At 50.9% G+C, this 14872-nt stretch overlaps 1 protein-coding gene across 4 annotated transcripts in view; it reads left to right on the forward strand.

Moving 5' to 3' along the window:
* Window positions 1–14872, forward strand: part of myrf (myelin regulatory factor) — a 473200-nt gene that overhangs the window by 109419 nt on the left and 348909 nt on the right. The gene's annotated exons all lie outside the window — the stretch shown is intronic.

A 14872-nucleotide genomic window follows, 5' to 3' on the forward strand; every position in this document is an offset into this window, starting at 1 on the left:
GTGTATCAATCAGCTTTGTGTAGTTGTGGGGAAATGGTTTTCCTTGTTTAACTCTGAGGCACCAGGGAGGGGAGCAGGAGAATGGCAGCTTGTATGGGGACTCAGCACTGGCGTGAGTGAGTCAGTGATGGAGGGCGGGTGTCTGGAGTGGGGTGGGGAGCCTGGGGAGTGAAGTTGGAAGGACTGGCGTCTTGGATGTGGTGGGAGGAGGGGGGTGGGACAGTTGGTCAAGGTAAGAAAACGATGGTCCTCAAGGGCGATGACAGTATTGCCCAAATGTGTGTCCATCTCAGGTTGTTGGTTGGCAGAGTCCTCATAGGCCTTTCAGTTCACCTACATTAAGCCATTGAGAATGATCTGAGACAATGTTCTTTATTACGCAAAGAAGTAGGAAAGGGAAGAGGGGGTGGGTAGCTGAGTCTGCAAGTTCAGCCATGTCCCACAGAGTAGCCAGTCTAACACTAGACACGAACATGAACATTAAATAAAGAGTCAATAAAAAACACAATATTGTTCCTTTCACAATAAAGAAAATGTTCACAACTCTCCTGTAACTATCAATTCATGCCAACCACGAGTACTGCCAATACATTTAGCCCTCTGGCTAAGTTAGTCTTCATAAATAACAAAGCAAAATACTTACAAGTGAGATTCAATTTTGAAGAACTCCCATGCCATCATTCTGCTCTCAATGGCAATGGAGTTGGAGAGGAAATTTCTGACTGTCATGCAGAGCCTCCCTGTTTGATCAGGAGGCTTTTACGTAGCCCACGTGTCGCTGCAGCATTGCCAGCTTATGGAGGATTTCTCCACTGAAAAATACCCTGCCGCTTGATCACATGTTTCCCCGACATGTCGGCAGAACTTTAAGTTTTAATTGTAATCGCATGAAAATATCAAAAAGAGAGAGAGGAGAAGTGGTGCATCCATCGGGAACAACGCACTGTTGACAAAATCCCCCTCACAGCCCAGATTTAGAGGTGGGAGATATAGGGCGCGATCTTCCGGCCTCGTTACACTCGCGCTCAAACGTAACGAGGCCAATGCATAGTGAGAGAGGCCAAAAATGGGAACCACGCCAGGTGCAAAACAGTTTGCGATGCAACCGGCTGGCTCCCGTCGGTGAAATTGGAATCTCGTCGTAGTGTGGCGAGAAATCAATTATCACCACTTAAGCCCCAGTTCCGTACAATTAACGAGAGCCACCTGTCATTCAGCGGCCTCCCCAGCAAATGCTCACGCTGGCGCTGATTAGTCCTCCTTTTTAAAAATGTGAACCTGGCGGAAGGGCTTCTGGGGGGAGCCGAGGAGGTGAGTAGCAAACTTTTCTCAGAGGCAGTAAGACCGGGGGCACTTTCCTTGCCACCCCAGCGCTTGGCAGGGGGTGGGGGACCCTCCACAGGGGGGGACCACCATGAGAGGGTGGGAGGGGAGATGCTGGGGGGGCAATCACTCGTGGCACCACCGTGCCAACCCTTTGATCCCAACTCCATTCCAGGGGCAACACCTGTCCCTGCCCGTCTGTCCCACCGATCACCCATAACCCCCACCAGCTGCTGAGGCCTCTGGCTGTGGCAATCGCTAATAGAGAATTGACAATCATGGTTAAGTGAGCACTTGATACATGCCATATGGATTCCTGTGTGTGGGCGGGCCATGTAGCATGTGGGAGTTGTTATCTAGCATGCCAATCAAACCTTGATGCCTGGACATTGTGTGGGAGTCAGCACCACACGCAGTCGCCAACATCCGAACACCCAGGGGATAGGAAACAGCTCCTGGGACATGACCACAGCTGGAGGGTGGGTGGATGCCACGGGGGAGTGGGGATTGCCTGGAGAGTCAGGCAAAGAGTCCGGGGGTCAGCCGCATTGCAGAATAAAGTGACAGAGGCATCAAAATGGCTGTGCAAAAAGTTGTTTTGTGTGCTGTACAATACCTCATTTCTAAGAGTGCTGCCCCCCCAGCCTCCAAGCCCATCCCCTACTGAACCCTAACCCCCCTACCCCAGTGCCCTCAGTGATGCTCAATGTGTCTGGCCCTCCTAGCTCTGCCAATACGTCTTGGTGTTTACCCAAGATGCACACCTAAGGTGGAGGCAGCCAGCTGCTTACCTCGTCCCGTAGCCGACGATGCCCTGGCAGGCGTCCTCTGGGGGCTCTGGGGCCAGAGGGCCCTGGCTCACTTGTCAATGGCACATGCACAGCTGTGCCACTCTGTCCCGTGTGCTGACCCCTAGATGAGGCCTCATCAGAGGGGTGGAACTCGGGAGTGCTGGTGGCCACCATCCCCACTCCATAGGATGGGTCCGGGTTAGCATTCAGCGCCCCTTCCTCCCGGTCAGCACCCATAGGGCCCTGGGTCCACCTTGGGATGGAGGAGCAGCTGGATCAGGCCTCGGTTACCCTGCATCATCTGGCTCTGCCAGCCCTGAGGGTTCCCCATAGTCCGCACTATCGTGTTGACGCCCTCGGCGATGCTCCTCAGTGACTGGGACACATCCCCCAGTGATCTGGCCATGCTCTGCAGTGCCTCAGCCATGTCCACCTATGACTGGCACAATCTCCGCAGCATCTCAGCCATTCTCATCTGAGAACGGGACATGTCCCACAGAACCCCATCAAGGTTGGCCTGATACTGGATGGTATTCCCCCAGTGAAGCAGACATACTGCAGAGTCCCTCATCCATGGCCGTCACCAACTGCGCAATGCCTTGGACACCCTCACTCATGGTGCCGACATCGTGAACCAGGCTCTCCACTGCGGCTGCCACCCTAGCAGTGTTGGCCTCGGTGTCATTCATTCCCGGCGCCATCTCCTGCGCCCGTAGCTCTGGGACTCCTGCAATCGGCTATGGATCTGCTGGAGTGAAGCTGACATCTCCCTCTGAGCATCCCGTTCGCTCCCTATCATCTCCATCAGCCCTGAGTATCTCTCTTCCATAGGCTCAGCATCAGGCTGGAATCCAGCTGGGTCCAGGGATCCAACAGACCTCCGACTGCTGTATCACCTGGGCATTCCTGCCTCCACCTAATCAGCAGCAGTGCGGTGCTCACCACATTGTGCCCTCGAAGCCTGACCACGAACATTTCCCACCGAGGTGTGTGCATCTGCAGGTGGAGGGTGGGAATGACAGCTTTTCCGTGACTATAACGATTGCATCCTCGGAACTCTTCTCCGAGGTGGTCTCCTCAGAGTCAGGAGAGGGAATCACCCGGGATGGGCTGGCGCCGTCAGCTGGAGGACATGCGGGGGAATGGACATGTGGTCAGTGGGAGGGACGGGTCAGACAGTAGGCAATAACAACTCACGTTTGACAGGTCTTCCGGGTGTAGCCTGGTGGTCCCTCACCTCTGCGGCATCCGCCAGCCTCCGCGTGGGTGGCTGCCCTGTCCGCGGCCACGCCAGTCATCTCCAGGGCCCGCCACTCGAAGGAGGTGAGGATTCTCAAGTCTGGCACCCCACCGCCAGTCTGTTTCCTCTCCCGACGATTATGGGAGAGGTTTTCCTGCGGGGACACAGGAAGGGTATCGTTAGCCACACACATGGAGGGGTGGTGTTGAAGGGAGGATTGGGGTGGAGGGAGGGTTGAAGGGGTGGGTGGAGGGAGTGCTGAAGGGGGAGGGGGATGGAGGGAGGATTGGGGTCACCTGGGGGGATGCTCCCTTGGGAGGTTGGGGGGGGTGGGACGTTGGCGTCTACTCACTCTGGCTGCCAGGTGTAGGGATAACTCATTAGCTTGGATAGAAGACTGGCTGGCGGACTAGAGACAAAGAGTTGGGAATAATGGGTCTTTTTCTGGATGGCACGATGTAACTAGTGGGGTGCCGCAAGGTTCGGTCCTTGGGTCCCAGCTATTTACAATCTATATTAACGACTTGGGTACAGGGATAGAATGTTCTATAGCCAAATTTGCAGATGACACAAAAATAGGTGGGACAGTATGTTGGAATGAGGAAATAAGAACCTTACAAACGGATATAGATAGGTTTGGATAATGGGTCAAAATGTGGCAGATGGAGTTTGAAGCAGATAAGTGTGAGGTCATGGACTTTGGTTGAAAAAATATCAAGGTAACTTATCTAAATGGGGAGAGGCTTCGGGATGCTCTGATGCAGAGGGATCTGGGTGTCCTTGTGCATGAGTCACAGAAAACTAGCGTGCAGGTACAGCAGATAATAAAGAAAGCAAATGAAATGTTGCCATTTATAGCAAAAGGATTTGAGTATAAAGGTAAGGAAGTGTTGTTGCAACTATACAAGGCATTGGTACGACCGCACCTGGTGTATTGTGCACAGCTTTGGTCCCCTTATTTAAGGAAAGATATAGTGGCAGTGGAGGCAGTTCAGAGGAGGTTCACCGTCGGCAAGTGAGCCGGGGCCCTCCGGCCCCAGAGGACGCCCACCAGGGGCATTGTAGACCCCGGGACGAGATAAACAGCTGGCTGCCTCCACCTTAGATGTGTATCCTGGGGGAACATCAAGACGTAGTGGTAGAGCTAAGAGCTGTTTGTCATATGAGAAGAGATGAACAGTTTAGGCATATACTCGTTAGAGTTTAGAAGAATGAGGGGAGGTCTAATTGAGGTATACAGGATGCTAAAAGGTACGGATAAAGTAGACATGGAGCTGATGCTTCCTCTTGTGGGGCATTCTAAAATGAGAGTTCGTAATCTTAGAATAAGAGGTAGCAAATTTAAAACAGATTTGAGGAAAAACTACTTCTCCCAAAGGTTTGTGAATCTGTGAAATTCGCTACCCCAGAGTGCGGTGGATGCAGGGACAGTGAGTAAATTTAAGGAGGAGTTAGATAGATTTTTAATTGGTAATGGATTGAATGGTTGTGGAGAACGGGCAGGATGGGACCAGCCATGATCACATTGAGGGTGTTTAGGCTTGGGAGGCTAAATTGCCGACTCCTGCTTCTTGGTCGGGAGGCGATGCTCCGGTTGGTTTCGCAATCGAGCTCTTGGTCTGGAACATTGTAGGTAGCAGATGAGGAACATATCAGCCAGGATTAGAATGGCGAATCAGAACACTAAAAGATTTATTTCTTGGGTGTCGTTTTGCGGGATTGAAGGAGCTGGGAGCGAAGTATGGGTTGGAGCAGGGGGTAACATTTAGAAACATGCAGGTTCGAGACTTTGCCAGAAAGGAGATACAGAGCTTCCCAGTAGAGCCGGCTTCCACATTGCTGGAGGAGGTGCTGACGACAGGGGGACTGGAGAAGGGGGTATATCGGTGGTTTACGGGGCTATTTCGGAGGAGGAGAAGGCGCCGCTAGAAGGGATCAAGGGAGGAAGAGCTGGGAGAGGATATGGAGGAGGGGTTCTGGTGTGAGGTGCTCCGGAGGGTGAACGCCTCCACCTCGTGTGTGAGGTTGGGGCTGATACAGCTGAAGGTGGTGTATAGAGCACATCTTACAACGGTGAGGATGAGCCGGCTCTTTGAGGGGGTAGAAGATGTGAGTGAATGTTGCGGGGGAGGCCCTGCAAACCACGTTCATATGTTTTGGTCCTGTCCAAGGCTGGAGGATTACTGGAAGGAGGTGTTTAGGGTAATCTCTAAAGTGGTGTACGTGAAACTGGACCCGGGCCCTCGGGAGGCCATATTCAAGGTGTCGGACCACCCGGAGTTGGAAACGGGAGCGGAGGCAGATGTCGTAGCCTTCGCCTCGCTGATCGCTCGAAGGTGGATCCTGTTAGATCAACCTCTCCACCCTGTGCCCTGGCGTGGCGGGGAGACCTGCAGGAATTCTTAACGCTTGAGAAGGTTAAGTTTGAACTGAGGGGAAGGATGGAGGGGTTCTACCATTCATGGGCGTTATTCATTATGCACTTTCGAGAATTGGATCACATCGAACATTAGGGGGGTTGGGGACTGGGAGGGTTGGGGGAGGGGGGCGGTGTGTGTTAATGGTGGCTATGGGTGATTCCCGATTCATTTCTGTCATTTGTTTATGTTAACATGCGGGCCAATGTCTGGGGTCTGGTGGGAGGATGGGATTGTTGTTATTGGTATGGGGATTGACATTACATTCGTTACGATTATTGTTTATTGTTGGGTGTAAATTTGGGAGAAAATGTGAAAAAGGAGAATAAAAAAATATTTTTAAAAAAGAATGGCGGATCAGACTTGATGGGCTGAATGGCCTAATTTTTCTCATATATCTTATGAACTTATTAATTTCATCAATGCCTTAAGTAACTGAAATTACATGAAAGCGATAATTCTTACATTCTCCACATCACCAACTACGATTGTCAGCCCTGGTTTGATGCATTCTTGAGGTTTCCAGTTGCCTCTGCCTACAATACTGTGAATAGCTGCACGCCGTGGAAAGCAAAAAGGCTGAGATGATACCTGTCTGCCAGTAAAATATATTTTTTAACTATCTCAAATGTTTCCAGAACAAGTAAATGGAAACATTGAAGCATCATTTTTGTAAAACCTTTCAGATTTTTCTTTCCAGAGCTGGTCACTGGAGCGTTGTGATGATTAACCTTCAACTTCTGGAAGGCTAGCTACCCTATAGCCAACTATATTAAAATAATGCACTGTTGGTCTATATGTAACTGGTGGTAATAGGTATAACACTCTAATATTCCACCTGTGCTGGTGTGTTACAGTTCAAAGAACAAAAGACAATGCAGCACAGGAACAGGCCCTTCGGCAACATGCACTTTTACACACATGTTGTAGTCCGGAGCTATGGATAGTGATGGTCGAGACTCCAACGTTCTTTGCATTGCAGGGAATCTGTCCCACTCTTGCTGCCTGGCTAGTGTGTGCTGGAAGGATTTGCAGGTTGACACTCAACCTGTTATGAGCGCACCTTCCTTGACATACAAGTGCTGGGAAGGGACTTGAACCCAGACCTTCTGACTCCGAAGCGGCAGGGGCATTAGCCAGTGCAGCACAAGATTTCCTAGTATCCTACCTGTAACTACTGGCAATCTTGCAACTCACTGATATTCATCATGTATGTAGGGCCAGAAATGTTTGCGTTACTGGACTGATAATCCACATAATAGTAGTTTATATTTCACCACGGCAGTTGGAAACTTTTAATACGACTTTAAAAAAAATCTGAAAATAAACAAAAAAGTTGGCATCAGTAAACATGATCACAGCACTGTAAAATTGTATAAAAGTCCATTTGGTTTAAGAAAATATGACATCCTTCACCAGACTGAGAGTGCCACCCACTCCTTGAAAACCAATAAGGGGACACCCACTGCACTGCTGTGCATGGTACGGTTGCCCATGTCCTTTACTGTACCTTCAGACTCAGGTTCTGTGTGTAGGTGCCAATTCTGACCTTGAAGGCTCAGTCGGAGCCCATTTGCACTCAGACGTCCCAGGTGGACGACACTGACCTGAACCAAACTGAAAGCTTGCACAAACGGCAGTGGCTTGGTGTTTGAGGCATTTCTCACAGGGCACATCACCCCAAATGCAATTCAGCACCAAAAGTTTATAAACCTCTCTCTGGATTTGTACTCAAGAAAGATGAATTTTTATTGAAGGATCAAAATTACAATTGTGGGGTAGGGTGTTCGGACCCTGGTTTTTGTGTGGGTGCTCTCTCCTGTAACCCCAATATCCAGATCCTTCAATATCCCTCTTTTAAATATTTATCCCACTCTATTTGGACTGATGTTCTATTTTCTGTCTAAACAGCCAGTTCTGATGATGCACTCCATGGTCTAAGAGCGCTCAGTTCAAAAACCCGTCTTTCTCCCTTGCTTCCCTTCTTCTAGACAGTCAGAATCCTCGATTTCCACTATCCAGATTTCACTCCCCCCTTTACTTGCTGCTGCTGCTCTCATTCCCCTTCCCAATCATTGGCCGTGATTTAACCAAATGGGAACAATGTCCCATAGCGAGCACGTTTAGCCGCATGTTTCCTGGCGCTCATAGCGTCGTGAAACACAATGCTATCTAACATAACTCCAGATAGATACGGGGCCTCAGCGGGGAATGTGCGGCCGAGGCCACACTTAGTTCCATTTCCTGTACTGAGGAGTCCCACTCGCTGAAACTCTTCAGTACAGAGAGAGATCAGGACGCCGTTTAAAAATGGCATCCCGATATCTCAACCCCTGACACGACCCCCAAAACCCCCACAGCCCCAACTCACTGTAAGGGGCTCCCCCTCACCCCCACTCACCCGCATAGGGCACGCCCCCCTGACAACCACCACACAAAAAATGTCAGCCTGGCACCTAGCAGTTCCCCTGCCAGCTGACAGTGCCAGGGTGCCCAGGTGGCACCAGTAGTGCCAAGGTACCACCCTGCCCAGAGCGCATGCACTGGGGGCCTCCAATCCTCTGGGTGACCCCCACGAGTGCCATTCCACCTGGTCCCCATTTGCAGAGACCAGTCCTGAACAGTGCTCGCCTGAGGTCTTCAAGGCAAAGGGGATAGATTCCAACGCCTTTGTTACCTCAGGGAATGGCATATTCAAGTGAGACTAGCTGTTTCGCTCTACTATGCAGTTTTGCCAAAGAGTGATCCGCCCCCTCACAATGGGCGGGCTTCACATCGTGACGTCTCGTGAGATCGCGTTAGATCTCGTGAGGCATGGCAGGTCGTGAGGCACGGCAAGCCGGGTAGATCCTGGGAGCGGGCTCTCCCGTCATTTACTGGCCACATTGCGCTGCGGCATGCTGCTTTACCGACACAGCATGGCCGGCAAATCATGCCCAATGGGTGAGTTTTTCCAGCCCTGCCCACCCTCAGGATTGTCCCGGCCTGCTGAAAGTCAATAAACTTTTAGCAGGGCCACCAAATCTGTCATGGCAAGTCCTGTCACGATGGGCCAGAAAACCCAGCCAAACATTGCTGCTGCTGCTGACTGTACAGTAAAAGCCTCTCTATCTCAGCTCACCCCAGTACTAATCCCATTGATCTTCGTTGGCCTGGCTTGAGCTTAATTGAATAATGAACTCCCTCTTTAGGTGATTAAATTGCCCATGAATCGATGGACAGCAGGCAGTTACAACAAAGGTGTTCCTGAACTGGCAGCTCCAACAAAACTCAAGTGAGAGGAAACAAGCTTACAGGCAACTGAAGGCCGAGGTGCAATAAAGAACCCGCGACCTAAAGAACAGATGATGGTGGAAAGAGCGCAGTAGACTCAGCAATCGTCGACAACCACGATGTACGCAGCTTCTTCACAACAGTCAAAACCATCTACGGTCCGAGTATCCAGTGCCCCACCCCACTGAGAGTCAAAAACAGAGAGGCACTCATCAATGACAGAGAGACAGTCAACGCCCACTGGGGAGAGCACTTCGAGGACTTCCTCAACCAAGACACAGCCTCCAACACAAGAGTCCTCTGCACCATCCCGCAACACGCTACCCGCAACCCCAGCTCGTTGTGAGATCGAAAAAGCCATCCGATAGCTGACGAACAACAAGGCCTCTGGCGCATATGGAATCCCCGCAGAAGTATTAAAATTAAGCGGGGATGCACTCTTGACAAAAATCCACAACCTCATCACTCTTGTCAGGAAGGAAGAGAACACGCTGGATGATCTGAGAGGTGTCTTAATTATGACCATCTTCAAAAAAGGATACAGGTCCGATTGCAGAAATTACAGAGGGATTTCCCTACTCTCTGCCACGGAAAAGGTCATGGCGAAAGTACTCCTCAACCACCTCTTCCCAGTGGCTGAAGAGCTTCTCCCTGAGTCTCAGTGCTTCCGCCCATCAAGAGGCTCAATGAGCATGATTTTCAGTGCATGACAAATCCAGGAAAAGTGCAGGGAGCAGCATCAACCTCTGTTCATGGCCTTCGATCTCGCAAAGGCCTTCGACTCTGTCAACTGTGAGGGATTGTGGAGCATACTCTTCAAATTCGGTTGCCTGAACAAATTCGTCACCATTCTCCGTCTGCTCCACGATGACATGCAAGCCGTGACCCTCACCAACAGAGCCAACACAGACCCAATATGTGTGCAAACTGAGGTCAAACAGGGCCTCATCATTGTCCCAACGCTCCAACCAGTGGATAGATTTCCCCCTGATTCCCATTGACTCCAGTTTTGCTGGGGCTCCCTGATGCCATACTTGGTCAATATAGCCTTGATGTCAAGGGCAGTCGCCCTCACCTCACCTCTGGGGTTCAGCTCTTTTGTCCATGTTTAAACTAAGGCAGTAATGAGGTCAGGAGCTGAGTGACCCCGAGTTACGAAGCATCTGTTTGGATCATAGGATTGGATGTGTTGCCCCTGTGTTAAAATAGCCAGTCACCACTCATTGTCCAGTTTTATACATGAAAGAGATCAGGTACTAGAAAGGGATGAATGTTTGGAAAATTGTACCCTCGCAACAGGAAGGAAAGTCAAGGAAATTACTGCCATTTAAAAGTATGACCCATAAAATACTTACAAAAGTTCTCATTGATCTTTTATTTAAAAGTGTTATTTTTCTAAGGTACTTGGTTCACATGGGTGAATTTCCATGGATAACCCTTTGAAACACCTGGAAGCTGTTGGACAACTTTGGACCAATTTTGTGACGCTCCAGAATCATTCATTTTTTTAACATGTATTTTATCACAAACATGTATCAAAATAGTTGACAGCGAATAAATACCCGGGAAACATACGTCCCCACAATCAACTATACAGTCTGCACAGATTTTCCCCCTTTTTCACCCCCCGCCCACCCCTGGTGACGAACAGCCCGTCAAACATGGTCACAAACATCCTCCACCTTTCCTCAACCCCCCCTGTGGAGCCCCTTAACTCATACTTTATCTTCCCTGACCGCAGGAAGTCGTACAGGTCACTCAACCATGCCACTACCCCCGGTGGCGATGCCGACCACCACTCCAGCAAACTTCGCCGCCGTGCAATCAGAGAGGCGAAGGCCAAGACATCGGCCTTCCTCCTCTCCATGAGCTCCGGCTTCTCTGAGACCACAAATATCGCCACCAAAGGGTCCGGGTCCATCTCCTCCTCCACTATCCTGGCTCAGACCGTGAACACTCCTGCCCAGAATCTTCCCAATTCCCCCCCCGGCTCAAACCATGATTCGTGCACAGCGGCGTTAACACCAATATCCCTTCCACCCTAAAATGCCTCCTCAACTGATTCCATATTTTCACTGTGGACTGCATCACCGGGCTCCTTGAATACCTACTCGGAGTCAATGGCAACGCAGCCGTCACCATAGCCCTCAAACTACACTCCTTACAAGATTCCTCCTCCATCCTAACCCACTCTACATCTCCTTCCCACCACCGCTGCACTTTATCCACATTCGCCGTCCAGTAATAATGAAGCAGTTTCGGCAACGCCAACCTCTCCTACTGCCTTTGCCTCTGTAGCAGAGTCCTCTCGACACTGGGCACCTTCTCCGCCCATACAAAGTCCAAAATGATCGTGTCCACTTTCCGGAAAAAAGCCTTTGGTATAAAGATTGGGAGAGCCTGAAAGATAAACAAGAACCTCGGCAGAATATTCATTTTTGGGCAACACATGGCACAGTGGTTAGCACTGGGACTACGGCACTGAGGACTTGGGTTTGAATCCCGGCCCTGGGTAACTGTCAGTGTGGAGTTTGCACATTCTCCCCGTGTCTGCGTGGGTTTCGCTCCACAACCCAAAGTTGTGCAGGTTAGGTGGATTGGCCATGCTAAATTGCCCCTTAATTGGAAAAAAATAATTGAGTACCCTAAATTTATATTTTAAAAAAATATTCATTTTCACCACTTGGACCCTCTCCGCCAACGTTAAGTGCAGTGTATCCCACCTCTTAAGATCCTCCCTGGCCTCTTCCACCGGCTTCGTTAAGTTTCACTTATGGGGCCCCATCCATTCCCTCGCTACCTGAATCCCCAAATACCTAAACCCGCTGTGCCAGCTCATGTTCCAGAATCATTCTGATACAGTCCTGCTTCCCAAGGCTACAGCTGGTTTATGTCCCATTGTGCAACATGACAATCTTTCATTCCCACCTATACACTGATGTAGAAGACCCACACTCTGGTCTATATTGTGCCCCAAGTTACTAATGGAGAATCCCCATGGTCGCTTCTCGGGTTACTGTTGTGCCTCACTTAATTTGGCTGTGTTTTTGCCAGCCCTTGCATTCTCGGTGCATCCTGTACTCAGACAACTCATTCTAATTCCATTAAATGGAGTGAACATCCAGTCAGTCAGACGTTTAAATGGCCTCTCCACAAGCTGTGAGGGAGGGGTGGGGCAGTAGCGAGGTGGGGTGGTGGCGAGGTGGAGTGGTGGCGAGGTGGGGTGGTGGCGAAGTGGGGTGGTGGCGAAGTGGGGTGGTAGCGAGGTGTGGTGGTGGCAAGCTGGGGTGATGGCGAGGTGGGGTGGTGGCGAGGCGGGGTGGTGGCGAGGTGGGGCAGTGGCGAGGTGGGGTGGTGGCGAGGTGGGGTGGTGGCAAGGTGGGGCAGTGGCGAGGTGGGGCGGTGGCGAGGTGGGGTGGTGGCGAAGTGGGGTGGTGGCAAAGTGGGGTGGTGGCGAGGTGGGGTGGTGGCGAAGTGGGGTGATGGCGAGGTGGGGTGGTGGCGAAGTGGGGTGGTGGCGAGGTGTGGTGGTGGCGAGCTGGGGTGGTGGCGAGGTGGGGTGGTGGCGAGGTGGGGTGGTGGCGAAATGGGGTGGTGGCGAGCTGGGGTGGTGGCGAGGTGGGGTGGTGGCGAAGTGGGGTGGTGGCGAAGTGGGGTGGTGGCGAGCTGGGGTGGTGGCGAGGTGGGGTGGTGGCGAGCTGGGGTGGTGGCGAGGTGGGGTGGTGGTGAGCTGGGGTGGTGGCGAGGTGGGGTGGTGGCGAGCTGGGGTGGTGGCGAGGTGGGGTGGTGGCGAGCTGGGGTGGTGGCGAGGTGGGGTGGTGGCGAAGTGGGGTGGTGGCGAGGTGGGGTGGTGGTGAAGTGGGGTGGTGGCGAGGTGGGGTGGTGAGGGTTCTGCAGGCAGGCTGGTTGCGTCTTTGGTAATGTTGACAGTTGTTTGTTTGCTGCTAATAATGGTGCATTTTTTCTTGAATTCACAAGCAGTGTATTGACATGACAATGGCTAGAACATTCCGCAGCTGGACAAAAGTCCTGTGTGCTGGCCAGGACAGAGAAACAGTGAGTGACAATGGGGTAGCTCAAGCCAAAACAAGCAGGTGTCAGCAGGCTTGTCGGGGGCGGTGGCAGAGAGTGGGGAGGAGGAGGTGCGCGGGGGGGGAAAGGAGTTGATATTATGTGATCTTAATTCTCTGTAACTTTAACCATTTGTGATCTGCTAACACAATTGAACCATTTTAATCTGAGTTGGCAAGTGGACTGGGCAGGTTGGTAGGTCCAGCTTCTTTACCCACCCAGAGGTTACCGCTGGATCACCATTCCAAAATTGAATCCCGTCTCCTGCGCAGGTGGAAAGGACACCCCGCAAAGCGAGAGGACTTGTTTGCTTTTACACATGCCTGTTGGGTCCAGATGTCATTGGTAAATTGCTGTATTGCATCCTATAGGTAGCACACACTGCAGTCACAGTGCACTGGTGGGGGAGGGGGGAGGTATTGCGTCCAGTGACATGGATGCCAATCAAGCAGTCTGCTCTGACCAGGGTGGTGTTAAGCTCCTTTGCGTGTTGTTGTGGCTGCAATCAACCAGGTAAATTGCTCAAGATATACACGCTGGAGGCTTTCAGTGTAAACCAAACCGGTTTTTTTTATAAGTGGCACAAAGAGTCCACACCAAATTGGTCAAAAATGAAAACTTTCTTTATTTTACAGTTACTTCGATATACAGCTCCAATAGTTCCCTACTAGTCTTCTCTAGTCGGTGCATCACTAGCCAACTATTATACAAAGCGAACATTGTTAAAGGTCCCCCACTCTCTTTTTGGGGGAGCTAGTATTCTGCAGATCCATGAGGTAGTTAATCATCCCTATCCAGTAAGACCCATGCGGGTTGTAACAAGTTTATTATAGAAGATAAAAGGCAAGTATGATACAGGCACAGAGCAACTATACACAGATTTCAACAGGTGCTTCAGAGTGCCAGGGTCCCAGGTTCGATTCCCCGCTGATAGGAGCAGGAGGAGGCCTTTTGGCCCTTCGAGTCTGCTCTGCCATTCATCACGATCATGGCTGATCATCCAATTCAATAGCCTAATCCTACTTTTTTCCCATAGCCTTTGATCCCATTCTCCCCAAGTGCTGTATCCAGCCGCCTCTTGAATATATTCAAAGTTTTAGCATCAACTACTTCCTGTGGCAATGAATTCCACAGGCTCACCACTCTTTGTGTGAAGAAGTGTCTCCTTATCTCTGTCCGAAATGGTTTACCTTGAATCCTCAGGCTGTGACCCCTGGTTCTGGACACACCCATCATTGGTAACATCTTCCCTGCATCTACCCTGTCTAGTCCTGTTAGAATTTTATAAGTCTCTATGAGACCCCCCCTCATTCTTCAGAACTCCAGCGAGAACAATCCCAACCTAGTCAATCTCTTCATATGACAGTTCCGCCATCCTTGGAATCAGTCTGGTAAACCTTCGCTGCACTCCCTCAAGAGCAAGAACATCCTTCCTCAGAGATTTAGAATTTAGAGTACCCAATTCATTTTTTCCAATTAAAGGGCAATTTAGCGTGGCCAATCCACCTTGCCTGCACATCTTTGGGTTGTGGGGGCGAAACCCACGCAGACACGGGGAGAATGTGCAAACCAGGCACAGTCAGTGACCCAGAGCCGGGATCGAAACTCGGACCTCGGCGCCTTGAGGCCGCAGTGCTAACCACTGCACCACTGTGCTGCCCTAAGAGTCAAATTGTCTTGAGCAGGCAACAGTGTCCCAGACGTAACACTTGCAACTGGACCATAGGGTTCACTACTCAATGTTGACAGGCCCGCCT

This window comes from Scyliorhinus torazame, chromosome 10 (genome assembly GCF_047496885.1).
Source record: "Scyliorhinus torazame isolate Kashiwa2021f chromosome 10, sScyTor2.1, whole genome shotgun sequence".
NCBI lineage: Eukaryota > Metazoa > Chordata > Chondrichthyes > Carcharhiniformes > Scyliorhinidae > Scyliorhinus > Scyliorhinus torazame.